Here is an 18,657-nt window from a genome sequence, read left to right as displayed (position 1 = left end):
TGCCAGGAAGCTCCGCATGGTTTTGGCCTGAACAGCTGTTACAAATTAATTCTTTGAAACACTCATGTTGTCAGAGAGGCGCGACAGCAGGTGTGTGTGTGTGTGTGTCTGCATGCATGAGTGCGTATGTGTGCATGTGTGTACGTGCTTATGTACACCTATAGGCACAAAGGAACACTTGCAAACAAGGAATAAATAATCTCAATCCAAACTTTACACAGGAGTCTGAGGCTAGGTTCTTCAGAAGTCTTGATGCTCGTTAGGCATTTCTGTTGAAAAGAAAAGAACTGTCAATCAAATCAACTAACAATGCTCACATTAGTTATTTAAACAATTTTAATAGGTCTAGCTCTCTAAAATAAAGGGTCAGCCGAAAAAAATAAATATTTCGCTTGTTTGAAACATACGGGAAACTACCGTTTGCAGGACATAAACTCAGCAAGAACTGGCAAGGAGAGGTACTGTTTCAAGTCCCCATTGAGATGAATGGGAAAAGGTTTCTGGGTCTAGTCCCACCCCCTGCTGTTGCTTCACTTCAGAATAGCGCTCACACCGTCCCCTCTATTCAGCGTCAATGAGCCTACTGTTGAACGGAGTGCCACCACCCGCTTATCACAACATTCTTCTTTGCAGTCCAAATAATTTGATTGGTCCCTGCTAATGGGTTTGGGAGATGAAATATACTCATGAACGGCGTGACGTTTTCCATGTGCGTTACGTCCATTTGTGGGGGAAAACAACCCATGCAAGTCAATTGGTGATGTTGGGGTTTAATAAACGAAAGATACGGACCTGTAGACTAGCGTTGTTCACGCGCAACATGCCGAAAACGTGTTGTGTTGCCGGCTGTTCAAATAGTATAGCCAAACAGCCGTGGCTGAAGCATGGAATAAGTCAATGAGACATTCGGTTTGTTTTCACCCATAAAGGGGCGTAACGCAAATTTAAGAGCAAAGTACCCGGATGGCCATTCATGAGTATAGAGTAGCGCACAGTATGCAAGGCTACCATCTGTGGAATAATGACTAAACGCCTCTTAGTCAGAATCCCTCCCAGACGTAGCGATACCCGTGCATGCGCCGGCCTAAGTGCTTTGGTTGGTCTGGAGTAGCAGGGCCCCCTGGGTCCCTGTCTTTCGGAACTGGGTCAGGGTGTGGCCGGAAAAGCGCAGCACCTCTCCTGACAATACACCGCATGTTTGTGAAGAAGCTGGTGCCAAATCACTCATACACGACCTGACCTTACCCACCACCCATACAAAAAGGAGGCACTTAGTGTCTTCTTCAAATCCCAAGTAACCAAAACTTTACAAAAAAACCTTTTTATACCGTAAATCCTGGTCATCCTGAAATGCTCCTCATACACTTCTTATTTGTAGACAGGGGAGCAGGGAATCAACTGCTATGGATGCCTGGTAAACCAGCGCCACCCGCTGGACGCTGACATTTTTCAGCTACGAGTGGGTCTGGCCTCGGATCTGAGAACGTTTTGAACACTGTGCCCTGAGTCTGGCAAACCCAATCACAACACAGAGATATGTTTTGAATCAAAGCGGGCGGGGTTTTGAGGGAGTGACGACAAATCTCGCAACACCGTTGGGATAGCACATCAACTGCAAAGATCGCCAATTGGTCAGAGCGCCGGCACGGTTTGAAAAAACAACAGGTTGTTCTCATCAACAATCTTCGGAGGTATTAGCATGCTACTGCTATGGATGCGCTTCATGTGTGTTTGCCTGGCGCTGTCAGTCTTTATTTAATCAATTCTTTCAACTCTTTTGGTCTTTAAGGGACAAACTGTCAGGACTGCTGCGGCTGTGTCTGCTGTGCTAACCGGATTTCTCACTCATCTGTAATTCTTCTGTTGATCTTCAGTTCATTGTTTACAAAGTTCTTATAAAGCTTTTAAGGGACTGCCATTCTGAAGTGTCACCACATGTTCTAACTTGGGCTTTGGCTAGAAAAAAAAGACCAAGACACAAGCACAACGCCAGATAATGAACACCATAGTTCATATGTTGAAACAGCTCAAGTTTTCACACATGCAGGAAGAGTGAATACACCACGTTCCACATTATTATGCAACTGACATTTTTCGCTGTTTCCCCAAATAATCAATGCAAATGACAGTCGTCATAATTTTCAAGTCATCCGCCATTAGAGTACAATTAAAACGTTTTTGAATGAACCTTCCAATGATAACGGTATTTTTTAAGTAATAAAAAACTTAAAATGCTCTGTTCCACATTATTACGCAAAGTAGTTTTGTAGTGTTGTAATCCAAATTTCTTTCTTTGTTTCCCATTTGTATCAACACAGTTGGATTTTTGTACCTTCTAAATTACATTTCAATGTTCAATACTTGATGATAACCTCTTTGTCTTAGTAACTGGAATGCTGCCTTTAACACTGAAGTCAATGGCAGGGCATTGCATGGGAGTTATGGAAGCCCAGATATCCTTGATGCTTTGCTCTCAACTGTTTTTGTTTGTTTGGTCTGGTGACCCACACTTCACTCTTCAATATACCCATAGATTTCCATGCCACGTTTAGGTGCTTTGGTGGTATCGACATTTTAACTCACCAGACATAAAACCCCATTGAAAATGAATGGGATGTTATGTCTGGTGAGTTAGAATGTCATCATCTCCAAAGCACCTAAACGTGGCATGGAAATCTACGGGTATATTGAAGAGTGAAGTGTGGGTCACCCGACCAAACAAACAAAAACAGCTGAGATCAAAGCAGCAAGGATATCTGGGCTTCCATAACTACCATGCAATTCCATCACTTCAATATTAAATGCAGCATTCCAGTTACAGCTTATAGCAAAGTTTTGAACATTGAAATGTATTGAAGGTACCAAATGCCAACTGTTTTGATGTAAATGGGAAAAAAAGAAAGAAATTTGGATTACAACACTACAAAACTGTTTTGCGTAATTAATTGGAACAGAGCATTTTGGGCATTTTAAGTTTTTTACTATTTCAAAAAATACCGATGTCATTGGAAGGTTCATTCAAAAACGTTTAAAATTGTACTCTAATGGCTGATGACTTGAAAAATATGACGACTGTCATTTCTATTGATTATTTGGGAAAACGGCAAAAAATGTCATTTGCGTAATAATGTGGAACGCGGTGTAGCTTTTCTCCCAGCAGGCGCCATGGCATTGGAAATTAGAAATTCAGCAAACGCAGTCGCATCCAGAAGGAGACCAAACAGACTAGCGAGAAGCAAGAACTGTGTGTGTGTGTGTGTGTGTGTTTGCTCTCCTCTGCCCATTGAAAGACTGATAGTTTAGGACACTCCCCCTGCACAATGTCACTATCTTCCTCTCCTCTGGTTAGCACCCCTGCCGCCAGCACACACACACACACACACACACACACACACACACACACACACACACACACACACACACACACACACACACACACACACACACACACACACACACACACACACACACACACACACACACATTACAGCGACCATTTTTCAAAAATCCCACATGGAGATCATTAATAGGAAACAGCTTGCTAATTACTAGCCTGGTAAACTGCTATCTGGAGTCTATTGAGCATCTCCATATCAGACATCTATTGCTCAACATTTATTGTTCTCCACTTTAAAAGCCATTTCTCATTTCTCTGATACATACTCTGATTCACACATTCATGCAATTACAAATGTGCATGTGTGTACATTTGAGATCAGTGTGGATGTCATATCAAAAAGTACCCTTCAACGTTCAAATTAAAGCCAAAAGTTAGCTTTATTGTTAATTTCATACACTGGTAATCTCTATTGAACCCCATTGGGGAGGTTGTTTGGTGCAAAAAAAACCAAAACTATCCTCCATTAACCGGCTTTGCCATTCAGCTCAACACCTCCTTGGGAAATTGCAATAGAACGGGTAGGCTACTCATATTGGGGTTCCGAAACACAAACTCATTTCAGTATACTCCGAGTATGTTAAACATTGGCATTTCGGTGTACTCCTAGTAGGTTAAACATTGACATTTGGGTGTACTTTGAGTATGTTAAACATTGGCATGTTAAACATTGGCATTTTCAGACATTTGTAGTGTTTTCAGGAACTTGTATTGTCCCCAATTGTTGCAATAGAACGCATTTACAACAGATGCTGGGAGAACGAACTCGGGTCTACGGTGGTTTGGTAAGTGGTGGGGACAAATTGTCCAGGGTTTCACATTATTTTTGTAAAAAACTGGTGGGTACGTTTTCATATCATCTCAGAAGTGGTATGGACATGTTCCCACCATCGCCCATGCTTACATGAAATAAATCATCAAAACGTCCAAATCAAAGCCAAAAGTTAAGCTTTATAAAGGAATATAAAGGAATTGAAGGAATCTGAGGAAGACCGAGAGGTCGAAACGTCATTGCCAATGAATGAATAAATAAAAAGAAGAAAAATAACTAAAAAGAAGAAAAAAATCCAAAGAAGTGTGCGAACCTTTTTTCAAAAACTACGTAATCTTTTTGTTCAGCACCAGGGATTGTGCACAAGTAACTCTCTACAAATAAAGGAATCGACGCCTTCATGAAATTCGTCCTCACATTACTCATTCTCATCAGGGACACTTCCATTTGCACAGTGCTGCATCACACGAGGCCACAGAAGCCATTTAGGAGAAAGGAAATTGCATGTGGTAAACCCCAGGCGTGCCTGATGACAAGGTTTATAGCGAGACTCCCAACAGTACTAGTCTAATACAGCTGTAACAATGTAGTATAGACACACACCAAATATGAGCCTCGAAACACCACCACGTGTCCATTATATGAGTAACGGTCTAATATGAGTTTGAGTTCACTGGTCAGTGACGCAGCCCACTGAGCTGATTGCTAATGCGTATGTACCTGTGTGAGCCATGAGTGTGCACTCACACCTCTGCATGGGCCAGCTGGGGCATCAGTGCACTCACACATGTACACATGTGAGGACGTATTTCATGAAGGCATGAATTGCTCTATTGACAATAAAGCTAACTGTTTTGCACTCACACCTCTGGGCCAGCTTGGCTTGGGGCATCAGTGCAGTAACAAAGACACCAAGTAAGTAGTCACGAAAGAAGATGGGGAGTCTCAACTTGCTTCTTACTTCTTGTAGGTTGAGAGACACGATTCTACCCAGTGACCAAATTCAAAAAACAACTTTCAAAAAGGGCATTTTTGTCCAATAGGGAAACAGGGCAAATGCCTTAGCACCACCTCGTCTCTATCTGTGCACGTCTATGATTCCACACACACACACACACACACACACACACACACACACACACACACACACACACACACACGGTTGTACCTACACTTCAGGCTGTAGGGGGTCGTGAGGAGGAAAAGGGGATGGATGAGGGATAGCAGAGGAGGTGCAGAGGTACAGGGAGAGAAGGAGAGAGAGAGGGAGAGAGGGAGGAAGAGAGGGAGACCGGCAGAGAAAGAGAGGGATGGAAAAATATAGCATGGACAGACAGACAGATGGAAAGGTTGTTGATGGGAGAAGGATGGGCAGAAGAAGAAATACGGTAGGAGAGAGAGAGAGAGAGAGGTAGGAGTGAGAGAGAGACAGAGAGAGAGAAATAGGAGTGAGAGACAGAGTGAGAGAAATAGGAGTGAGAGAGAGAGACAGAGAGAGACAGATTTTAAAATAGGAGTGAGTGAGTGGGAAAAGAGTCACTAGGGACATGCAGTTACACAGACTGACCAAGGAGGAGAACAAGATGTAGAGGATTGATGTAGAGAATGAGAGGGAGGAGAGTAAAGAGAACAATATGTAGAGGCGAGATGGAGAGAATGGGAGGAGGAGAGGAGAGATGGAGAGAATACATGTAGATTGAGAGAATGAGAGGCAGGGGAGGGAAGAGAACAAGACGTAGAGTAGTGAGTAGAGTAGAGTAGAGTAGAGTAGAGTAGGACCACTCTAGGGGGCGCGTTGATAAGGATACAGCTGAGTGGGGGCGGTGCTCAGTTGCCAATGGGGGCCCCCGCATGCCCCACTATCCCCTCTCCCCTCATATCCAGAGGAGCCCGCTCGTCACTTGTCCATGGTCATTTCCACCATGTGGAGAGGTGATGGTGCACTCATCCGGACAAGTAGCCACTGGGCAGAAGACATCCAGAGAGGAGTGTCCACACTCTTGCTTTCGCTCCATTTCTCTTATCACAAGTGCAGTGAAGCGTTTTGGAGAGTACACTCCTCATCGGACTACATCAAACACTCCCACCAATTAAAGGATAACTGCGGTATTTTCAACATTAAGCCTCAATTCCGAGTTGTCTGCAATGTTATAGAACTCCCCTCACCGTTTTTTTTTATGTTTACTGCTGTCTCGGGTATTTGCCAAATTTTGATTCATCCCAACCTGCTTCAGAATGGCAAGTCGCCTGCATGTCCGACCACGTCCTTAAAAGCACCAAAAACAAACATTTTCAAAAATATCAACTCACCGGAGTGGTTACTGGTCTTCACTGGTCATCCATATCAAAATTTGTTGCGGAAAGATGCTTATGTTGAAAATACCACAGTTATCCTTTAAATTGGAAATATCAAAAAAATAGTAGGCTACATACAGCCGCGAAAAAAAATTAGAGACAACTTCGAAATGTTTTCGTTTTTCAGATTGTCCTATGGATTGTAATATTTTCTTAGTCTATAGAATGAAATATCAATGCTCTTGTGTTACTCAAACACACATGCATATATAGCTGACGGACACAGTTCAAACTGAATTAAAACTTAGCTGATGAGGACAATCTTTGAATGGTATGGAATGCTATTAGCGTGTCCACCTTTTTCCAATTCTGAGGTTCTGCAGTGGTCAAGTTCCTCCAGAGCTACATGGGGCTACATAACCATTTAAAGCTAACATTTGTCAACACATGGCAAATCTAAATAACTCTCCAGACTTGGTCATTAAAACCTGCGAGCATTTGTACCGCACATTCGAAACACCCAGCAGCAGGTGTAAGGCCTCCCCATGTGGACATCCCAAGAACAGTTGCAGTTTTATCCCTTCTGCTATTAAAACACTGAATAGCACATGAGTCCAACATTTTAAGGTTTCCCCCCTGTGTTTTTATATACATATTATATATTTATTGTTAATTTTCCTTCTTCATATCCTTGTTTGGAGCACTTGTCTGCTTGTCATGTTTTTGTTTTTGTTGTCCTTGTTGTGTTTTGTTATTGTCCTTTGTCACTGTTATTAGTATTGGGCTGTTGGTGCAAGTTTTTTGTGTGTCAGTACTTTGCTGTCTGTGTAAGCTTCTGCTACTTTTGCCTGCAACCAAATCTACCTTCGGGTACAAATAAACTTAATTTACCTTACTTTAACTCTCATCCCATCCAGCTGTCACACTCTCCTGCTTTGCTTCCTGAGCTCGTTTATACTCATGAACGGCGTGACGTTTTCCATGTGCCCATTTGTGGGGGAAAACAGCCCATGCAAGTCAATTGGTGATGTTGGGGTCTAATAAACGAAAGATTCAGACCTGTAGACTAGCGTTGTTCACGCGCAACATGCCGAAAACGTGTTGTTTTGCCGGCTGTTTAAATAATAGAGCTAAACAGCCGTGGCTGAAGCATGGACTGTGTTAATTTAGACAAGCCGATGAAGCAGGTAAGTTGATGAGACATTCGGTTTGTTTTCACCCGTAAAGGGGCGTAACGCACATTTAGGAGCATAGTACCCGGATGGCCGTTCATGAGTATGGCACCACATCTGTTAGATTTCGGACGTTTCCAAAATTCTCTTCTCCAATACAAATTGAAGGCTGAAGGCTTTGTGTTGCGTTTTAACCAAAGAGGCTTGAGACAAGAGGGCTTACTTACGTCATAACAGCGTAGTAGGAAATGATGGCGAGGGGAGTACGGAAATGTTATTCACTATGCAACAGGTCATAGGACAGCGTGAATGTCTGTCAGCTGTCCTTAATTACCCCCAGCAATTACTGCTGACCAACAGCTGCCGTTACTTGGCCACAAATTATCCATCATGGTGTCGCCCCCACTGACCATGTGCAAGGGAGTACGAAAATGGCATCCATCGCACCCACTGACCAATGACCATGTGCAAGGGAGTTAATTTTCCATCCACTCGTGTCCTCAGGCAACGCCCCCGTACTACACCGTGGCCAATGCATTCCCCGCCAAGAGATTGTTCTTTCTCTTGAGTTTCTTTGGTTTTAACTGACTCACTTGCAAAAACACAGGAATGGCAAAAGTTTCATTCTATAACTTTTCAACAGTAGTCAATCAGTTGTTGGTCAGCTGCAAAATGCAGCAGGATATACGACTCAAATTTAACACCACCCAGCCTCATCAGTGTCCATGTGAGCTCATTCTTTTCAGGTGGGCAGGCGGGGGATAAAAGGGAGCCCTGCAGGTTCAAGGCCTGGGCAGGTCTTCTGTCTCCACTTCCGTTCTTGCTCCGCACCACACCACACTGCACTACACTAATCATTCATATCCGACCTACACACATCCAGGCACTTTAAAACCTCAATAGACACTTAACTTGAAAATAAAAAGTGAAACCATTTTTCTGCCTCTTCTGTTGCACCTATACCACGAGCCAGGCTTAACAGTAGTTCTATGTGGCCCATTCGGACTCCTGTAGTTTCCCAAAGCATATTCAGTTGGAGAGGAAGATTGTTCACAATCACACGTGTCAAGAGGCAATTTAAGCAACTCAAGCAACAGTTTGCAGTTTAACTTTAGCAAATATTATGCTAACGAGCTATGGTGCGATTTGGCGACAGCCGTCGCGGGCAATTGGAATGTCTTAGTATGAAAACAGTCCTGTGACTCTGTAGCTTTTATCTCTTCTGGTGTGCTAACACAGTAAAGGTGTGGGATACAGGATAGGAGTTCACACACTTTAAATCCTTTTTCTTCCAAGGCAGAATTACGTTTTGACCATTGAGGCCAAGACCCCCAATGGTTGAAACGTAGTTCTGCCATGGGAAAAAAAAAACTCAAAAAAGGATTTTCCAGAACACCTCACAATAGTTGAAACGTAGTTCTGCTGCCATGGAATTAAACTCAAAAAAGGATTTTAAGTTTGCAGTCTCCCGTAATCTCACCAACCTCATTACAAAGGCAGCGTGGTCCTGGGTCTCTGGAACATCACATTGCGTTTTGGCAAACACTCTGATCCAAAGAGGCGCACAAACGAGGAAACAATCAGGCTACAGGGAGCCGGGGAGATTACGAGCTCCTGCAATGACAAGTTAACATTGCAGGGACAAGCTGACAAGAGCTCGTTTGAGTTTATATGGTCTGTTAATAAGCACACTGGGATAATATAATAAAAAAGAGCGAATAAATGGTATTAACTGTATGGACTAACAAACAAAAAAAGACTTTCTCTCTCCGAAAGGAATTAAACCAAAGGCCATATTAGGGCTCATAACCATGGAAACAGACACTCCTTCAGGTCATTGCCCATCTGGCAACCTGTATGATCTCAGGAGACTGCCCATCTGGCAAACTGTATCTCAGGGCTTTTGTTGCTGTTGTTGTTGTGTATATCAGGGGTCCGTTTCTCGATTTTTGTCGTTGCTAACCTTCTTAAGACCGTCTTCCCGTTCCCTTGGATTTAGTGAGCAGCGTCGATGTCGAGAGACAGTTGAGTCGCTCTTACGAAGGACTTTGCTAACGACGATAGCAAAGACGCTTTCGAGAAACGGACCCCAGAGCTGTTGTTTATCAGGGGTCAGTTTATCGATTCTTGTCGTTACTAACCGTCTGACGACCGTCTGACCATTCCCATGGATTTAGTGGTGAGCGTCGCTGTCGAGAGAGAGTTGAGTTGCTCTCACGAAGGACGTTGCTACCATCGTTAGCAAAGATGCTTTCGAGATACGGACCCCAGAGCTGTTGTGTATCAGGGTTGTTATCAGAGCTGTTGTTGTTGTTGTTGTTGTTGTGTATATCAGAGGGTATTGGTTACAGTCCCTGGAGCAGTGTTGGGGTTAGTTGCCTTGCTCAAGGGCACTGCACTTCAGCCATGGATGGAAGTGTAGGAAGAGGTAAGTATGGGATTCGAACCTGCAACCCTCTGTACTGTACCTCCCTACCCTTCCCTTAAGGTCGTGGCTGCCCGTATATCTTTGTGAATGTCAGGTACCTAGAGTTTGTTGTGTCTAAAGAACCACTTTACACCACTTATTTCACCATCCAAAGAGGGAAGGAGGTGGTTATATCTGGACAGAAATATGAATAACCTAGAAATGCACACAGAGATTGCAGACCTCCGCCAAGGAAGCTGTTTGGTAGAAAATATTTGACTATGTAGCTTACACCATATTTTTTCCAAGTCTTTCTGCCTTGTTTTTGTGGAGTTAGAAAATGGAATGTCAAAATTCGCTCTATTCCGCAATGGTGAAGAATACTTTTTTATTTAAATCCTGGATCACCAGAAAAATTTCATCACTTAGTCCTTTTTATCATTTCTACAAAATTTCATCAAAATCCTTGCATAACGTTTTGAGTTATCTTGCTGACAGACAGACAGACAAACCAACACGACCAAAAACAACCTCCTTGGCGGAGGTAATAATAAGCCAGGACACCTGAACGGCAAGACACAGGAGGAGATGCGAATGAACGGGAAATGGCAATTTAATGACCAGATGCAAGTTAATAAGCATTACAATTAACACTGTAAATGATACAGTTGAATTAACAGGATACCGTACATACAAAGTCAAATCAAAGACACATCGTACGTACAGTATTAGCCAAAATAAGCTTGTTATATAGCAAGAAGACAAGGCATAATAGCAGCAGTGTTGCCAGATTGGGCTGTTTCCCGCCCAATTGGGCTGCTTAGAATGGCCGTGTGCGGGTAGGGGGCGAGGAGGGTAACAAATGTAACATAGTGAAATAGAAAATGTCATTCTGACATTGCAGGCTGTGGAGCCACACACACACACACACTTCAGTCTGTGGGCACTACGTTGCTTTTGTGCGCTCACACCCAGTCCTTCCGCTTCAAATTAAGAGTCTCCTGTGAGTCATGTGTGTTCTCATATGCGCACGACGTGGACTAGTGGAGGCAGAGGGAAAGAGAGAGAGAGAGAGGGAGTGTCTGTGGGGGGTGTTGTGTGTTGTGTGTATTAGAGAGAGAGAGAGAAAGAGAGAGAAAGGCAGTGTGTGTGTGTGTGGTGTGGGGGCAAAGAGAGAGAGAGAGAGAGAGAGAGAGAGAGTGTTGGTATGTGTATGAGAGAGAGAGCGAGAGAGGTTGGTTAGAGACATTAGTTTGTTGTTGCAGGTGAGTGTGTGTGTGTGCGTGTGAGGTTGGCCAGACGCGTCGCTAGGCAGGACAGTCACATGCGTCGCTAGGCAGGACAGTCACATGACGAAACACACGAGTCCTCTCAGTGGGAGTAGATCGGCACCCCTGGTCCCCCACCCCCCCCATCACCCCAGGTCACCATGCCAACACACACCACCTCTAGCGACTGTCACCGCAAGCGACTGTCACCGTGAGCAACTGTCACTGTGAGCGAGAGACTCTGTCAGCTGCTTTTGCCAATTAGCCGTCTTGACACCTCGCTACGCTCGCCACTCCCGACCTGCTATGCTCGCCACCCCGCCACCCTCACCCCCCTCCTCAACGCCACCCTCACCACCCTCCTCAACGCCACCCTCACCCCCACCCGCTATGCTCGCCACAACGCTACCCTGAGCTTGGCAAGTCTTGCACACCACCCCTGGCACATCACCCCTCGCCCCCCGCCCCCCCTTGGCTCCGCACCTAGTCGGGCGAAACCCTCCTAGCTCGGTTCGCTCACTGTTTAGCCAATCAGCAAACAGTTGAGAGTGATGACGCAGAACTCACCCGAAGTCCGTTACTGATTGGTTAAGATAACACTATTCACACTTTTGTTTTGTTATTTGTATACTTTTGCGACACTATATTGTAACAATCATGCTAATAAAGCACAATATGAGTTTTAGTTTGAATTCGAAACTCTGAATGTGAATTTAAATGGCAGAGTAAAGCCGGGCATACACTGTGCGATATTTTCACTCGTGGGTCTTAAGCTTCTGCTCACACTGCACGATGGAATTTCACTGTTTAAAAGTTCACGACTCACGTCCTCACACTATACGAGCCGACAGTCGGATGCGAGCGAAATGCTTCCACCGTACGACGCGACATGCGTGTTTCCCCGGTCTGCAGAGGAGGTAACATGCGCACCTGAGGTGGAGATGAGGTCGCGCTCAACAGCGAATCGCACGGCCCTATTAATTTGTACATGTGAAGTGTCAAATCGGGTCGTAGCACTGCTTTAACTGTGCGATTTACGCACGAGCCACGAGCAGAATTTCAAACCGTTTTGATTTTCTTGCGACCCTGCGATAGCACGACCGTGAGGCGAAATCGCTTGTCGTTACCCCATGTACACTGCACGATGAGAGACTCACGATTGACCTGCGATTGAGCAAGAAATCGGCCTGACTCTCAAAAAGTCGTGCGAGTGCCAAATCGGGGCAAAAGTCGCACAGTGTAAGCCCAGCTTAAGATCAGACCATCTCCCACCCTCCACGGAGACGGATTCTTCGTAGCCTTGGCCAGACTGTCAACAGTCTGCTTTCGCCCAGGCTAGGTATTGAAACGGTGCTGCCTATTGCCACATTCAATTTTTTTTCATGAATATTTACTGAATAATATACTAATATGTACTAGTATGACCAAAGGAAAGTAAGTTTTGCAGCTAAAACTATCTATATCTGGCAATGGCGATGTAGAAGGACACCCTTTTTCATGTATGCAAAGGGCAATTTTCCCACTCAAAATGAGTACTTAGAAAAGGTAACATTTGTGAAGGGGCAGCATGAATTCTGGAAAGAAACTACTAAAAATATTACAAAATGCACCTTAAGCATAGTGTTGAAATTGCATCAGTGCTGTTTTGATGTTTTCCCCTGATAGTTATTATCAGACACAGCTCATTGTACAGTTTGTAATTCACCATTTTTAATTGTCACCTTTCCTCCCACGGACAGACATGTGTTTTAAAAATGAAGCGAGACTGAGCGTAACTGAGCCCTGAGGAAGGTCAGTAGACCGAAAGCTTGGCCTATTATTAAAAAGAACACAAAGGGGATTTAAGTGTGCAGACATTTTTCTTTCAATTTTATACTGTTTCTGTTTATGTTTGGCACCTTTTAATCGAGATTGCGGTGTGATCCGGTTAAACAAAAATGAAGTGTGAAAACGGGAAAAAGACGCAGGAAAAAATAGCTTGCCTGCATAGAATAAAAATAGCATGTCGATTGCAGAGTGTGGACAAGGCCATTACAGGTAGTTTGAGGCCAGACAGACCTGTTTATGACGCTGTGTGTGTTAGTGTGTGTGTGTGTGTGTGTGTGTGCATGACCTTGTGTCTCCATGACATGTTGACTTTGTTGTGTGTGTGTGTAGGTGTATGTGTGTGTGTGTGTCTGTGTGTGTGTATGTGTGTGACGTTGCGTCTTCATGACTTTGTTGTGTGTGTGTGTGTGCGCGCGTGTGCATGACCTCGTGTCTTCATGACATGTTGTAGGTGTGTGTGTGTGTGTCTGTGTGCTCCGCTCATATGCTCAACTGGCTAATGTACTGTGCTCATGTGTGTGTGTGTGTCTGTGTGACCTCGTGTCTTCATGACTTTGCTGTGTGTGTTAGTGTGTGTGTGTGTGTGCGCGCGTGACCTTGTGTCTCCATGACTTTTTTGTGTGTGTGTGTGTGTGTGTGTCCATATCTGATCAAACAAATAGGTTTGTGTGGGTGACTAACACTCATGGTACAATGTGATTTCTTGTTGATTCGTGCTGTGCCTTGTTGTGCTTAGCCAGTGCTGTATGTGTGTGTGTGTGTGTGCGTGCGTATGTGCATGTGTTTGTGTGCATGTGCTTGCGCGCATGTGTGTGCATGTGTGTGTGTGTATGTGTGTTGGGACTGTGCTTGTGACAAAGCTGGAACACCCAGGCCTAGTTTCTCAGCAGGGGTGGACAGGCAGTGTGTGTGTGTATGTGTATGTGAGCACGTGTGTGTGTGTGTGTGTGTGCCCAGTTTCTCAGCAGGGGTGGACAGGGCGTTTGAGTGTGTGTGTGTGTGTGTGTGCGCGTGCGTGTGCATGCGTGTGTGTGCGTGTGAGTGTACTGTATGTGTGCACGTGTGTGTGTGCCCGGTTTCTCAGCAGGGGTGGACAGGCTGCTTCTGTTTGTGTCTGTATTCAGCACTTAATTGGGGCGGTGTGTATCTCTGCATGTTTGACTGTGACTGTGTGTGTGCATGTGTGTGTGTGTGTGTATGCGGGTGTGTGTGTGTGCGCGTGTGTGTGTGTGTGTGTCTGTGTGTGTATGCGTGTCTTTGTGTGGCTGTGTGTGATTTTGTGCAACAAGCGCTGTGTATTTGCTATTTGTTTGTGCGCGTGTGTGTGTGTGTGTTTGCAAGTGTCTGTGTGTATTTTTCCCGGCACTAATAGCGCCCAAGTGGTCAAACCAAATCAAATACACTGAAGCAAACCTGAGGGGGTAGGGGGCAAGGAGAGAGAGAGAGAGAGAGAGAGAGAGAGAGAGAGAGAGATGGAGGAGGTAGAGAGATGGATGGAGAGAGAGAGATGGAGAGAGAGGGGGAAGGAGAGAGGGATGGAGAGAGCGAGGGAGAGAGGTGGAGAGAGAGATGGATGGAGGGAGAGGGGTAAGGAGAGAGAGATAAAGGAGAGAGAGAGGAAGGAGAGAGAGAGGGAAATGAAGATAATAGGAACAGCAGAGATGTGTAGAGAGAGAGAGGGATAGAGAGAGAGAGAGGGATAGAGAGAGAGGGGGTGGAGAGAGAGGGATGGAGAGATGGGGGGTAAGCAGAAGGAAATGAAGATAATAGGAACAGCAGAGATGTGTAGAGAGAGAGAGAGGAATGAGAGAGAGGGATAGGGAGAAAGAGGGATAGAAAGAGAGATGGATAGAGAGAGAGGGGGTGGAGAGAGAGAGGGATGGAGAGGGGGGGATGGAGAGGGGGGGGTTTAAGCAGAAGGAAATTAAGATAATGGGAACAGCAGTAAAACAGCACACTAAGAGCAGAGAACAGAGCCTATGGAGACAACGTCACAGCAGGGGCTGTGTGTGTGTGTGTGTGTGTGTGTGTGCGTTTGTGACGTGTGTGTCTTTGGTAGTTTGGGCCATGTCCATAAAATGTGTGTGCGTGGCTTACAGATCTCCGTAAAGAAGAGGCTAAACAATTGACCAAATTCCGCTCAGTATCCAGCATAGTTGGGAGCCTCTTCATTTGGAGATGCAGGTGCCACTTGCATCCTTAGGACACTCAGAGAGCAGATTGATTTAGTTTTGTATAGAACTCATATGAAATGTGGCTTTGATAAACATCTGTCTGTCAATCCAAATGTAAACTGTGTGTAAACGGTGTGGTTGGATATGGTTCTGCCTTCCTTCCCCGAAAAGTGTTGGGTGCTTACTGCATGGAAGTTTCTCTTGGGAATTGACTACCAGGGCTCTAAATGAACACCAGACAACCGCCTGTCTATGGTACAGTCTTCTATGATACAGTCTTCTGTGATACAGTCTTCTATGGTACAGTCTTCTGTGATGCAGTCTTCTGTGATACAGTCTTCTGTGATACAGTCTTCTATGATACAGTCTTCTATGATACAGTCTTCTGTGATGCAGTCTTCTATGATACAGTCTTCTGATGACACTGATGACATCTGCTTCTGGCGTAAGGCTACAGCCAGAGCCATACAGACAACATAGTTACGCGATTGGAGGACCAGGAATTAAATTGCAGCCCCGCCTTTCAGCGAGATAAGGCTGTTCCTAAAGCAGCTGTCTTCCCATAGACTCAACACAGAACCACCACATTAACAGCCAAAAATAAGGACTAACGAACTATACTGCGGGGTAATCAACACAAATATGTAAACTATCAACTGTCTCGGTGGTGATAACCACAACAGTTTTACCACCTGTGATGTTTATCTGAAGTTATTACTACGAACAGCACGTCTTGTCATATTCCCTGCATTGCATCGCATTGTATTTGCTGTGTGCTACGCTCACTACTATGAACTAACATTCGCAACGCTGAGCAGTACTGAGAAGCTAAAACAGCTAATTTTGCTAATGAGGAAGTCGGCCGTAGCATACAGCGGAGATCGCCTGACTCTGTTGTCTGTATGGCTCTGGCTACAGCTACAGTACCTGCGAAGGTGGTTGAGGAAGGCACCTCCTGTGCATGCATTATGAATGTGTATTCCCTGTTTATCTAGTAATTGATACAATAAAGATGTTTGTGTCACAAATCTTATTTTCTCTCGCTGACCCATGGGCACCAGAGGAGGTGCGACAGGCAGCAATGCCCAGCTGGTATTAACAGCTACCTGTACAATCCTGAGATACAGTCTTCTGTGATACAATCTTCTGAGATACAGTCTTCTGAGATACAGTCTTCTACGATACAGTCTTCTATAGTCTTTTTTATACAAGAGTTCCGCGCACTGTTCTGGCTTCATGAAAGTTGGTGGGGGGTGACGGTACTGGTTTGGAACGCGTTTACATAGCAGAGTTCCGTACCTACAGTAGGTAGCAGCAGGTGAGCAGCCGCCCCGAGTGGCCGTGTCAACACAATGGCCAGGCTTGCACACCATGGTTAGAAACACAAGCAAAGGAGTCCTCATCAAAACCACACCAGTTAACCTATTCAATACTCACTCACTAGGCAAGTCGTCTTATGAATTGCAGGCAATTGAATATTGAGGTTGGAGTGTAGATTTAGCCGTAGTAACTGTTGCCAATTCCCTCAGTTTAGCCAAGGTGCATTCGCAAATCAGGAGTCAAATAAATGGATAGCCAGACTCCGGTCGTCCAAAACTACTTTCGTGAGATGTTTACCATAATTTCATTTCTCTTCTAAAGAGATATGAAATCTAATGAGTCCTCTTGTCTGCATGTTCAGTTGCATATTCATTGGTCGCCCTGTCCTTTATTTTCTGTTGCTCCGTATGCATCCGACAATACAGGGCCATCTATCCCTACACAACACTATACAGGGCCATCTATCCCTACACAACACTATACAGGGCCATCTATCCCTACACAACACTATACAGGGCCATCTATCCCTACACAACACTATACAGGGCCATCTATCCCTACACAACACAATACAGGGCCATCTATCCCTACACAACACAATACAGGGCCATCTATCCCTACACAACACTATACAGGGCCATCTATCCCTACACAACACAATACAGGGCCATCTATCCCTACACAACACTATACACAACACTATACAGGGCCATCTATCCCTACACAACACTATACAGGGCCATCTATCCCTACACAACACTATACAGGGCCATCTATCCCTACACAACTTCTAATCCCTCGCAATGTTCATGCTCTGTTGCCATAGTTATTGAAAGCAGATTGTAAGAGGGATGTGATTTGTAGAGGCTTGTGAATCAGAAAGCAATTTGTAGGCCCCATACATATAACCCATGTGCAATGAAACGGAATGAATTGAATTCTTGAAAACTGATAAGTGTGCATTATGAAGACTTTTTGCATGGTGCGTTTTTATATTCCTCCCGTCGAAACGTCTTCTCACGAGGAGGCGTGGAGCTTCCGACATGGAAATAGCGACATGTAACAGCCTATTTGGCTTTAAAAAAAAATGGGTCGATAGTGTAGTCTGCACAAAAACAATTCCTTGACAACTCATGGCCAAGCACCAGAGTTACTTTGAAGAACATAATTGCACGACCAATTTCCTAAGTCTAGTCTACTGTAAGAAAAAAAAAGCCATGTCGATATGTAAAGTGCGTGGGTGGGGATAGATGTTTGCACATGACGGTAAATACAGAGAGGGAAACACGTCACAGTGGAATTAGGCTCACACGCTCAAAACTACGTCTGAGGTGATTCTAAAACCGCCCCTGTTAGAACTGAAGATGGGTGGGGTAAATGCAAATTAAAAAAAGTGAAGTCACGCCTCAGTAGAACAAAAAAAACCTTAGAACCGGTTCTGTGGGTAAAGCCCTTATGGTACAGGTTTCTGTGATACAGGGTTCTGTGATACAATCTTCTGTGATACAGGGTTCTGTGATACAATCTTCTGTGATACAGGGTTCTGTGATACAATCTTCTGTGATACAGGGTTCTGTGATACAATCTTCTGTGTAATTGGCTGCGAATCGAGACGGATCCAAAGGGTGCAGGCACAAATGCACGCACGCACGCATGCTTGTACCACGTAATGGCTGCCTGTATGCCTGTGTGGCAGTGTTGATAGCGGGCAGCCGGAGGGGTCGGACCGTATGCCCGTAGCTCCAATTAGCCCCGTGGTCCTGATGCTGCGCTCCCCCGGTGACATCTGGCCACTGGGCATCCTGCTGTGGCGCCGTGGCAACAGGAGCTGATGCTCAAATGCCTTTATAATGAACTCCACACCACACCGCAGGGCAGAGGAGGCATACACACATGTACACACACACACACATGTACACACGCACACACACATGTACACACGCACGCACACACACACGCACATACACACACACACACCACACCACAGGGCAGAGGAGGCATACACGCACGCACACATGTACACAC

This window comes from Engraulis encrasicolus, chromosome 16, assembly GCF_034702125.1.
Source record: "Engraulis encrasicolus isolate BLACKSEA-1 chromosome 16, IST_EnEncr_1.0, whole genome shotgun sequence".
Classification (NCBI taxonomy): domain Eukaryota; kingdom Metazoa; phylum Chordata; class Actinopteri; order Clupeiformes; family Engraulidae; genus Engraulis; species Engraulis encrasicolus.
Note: the sequence above shows the minus strand (reverse complement) of the source record.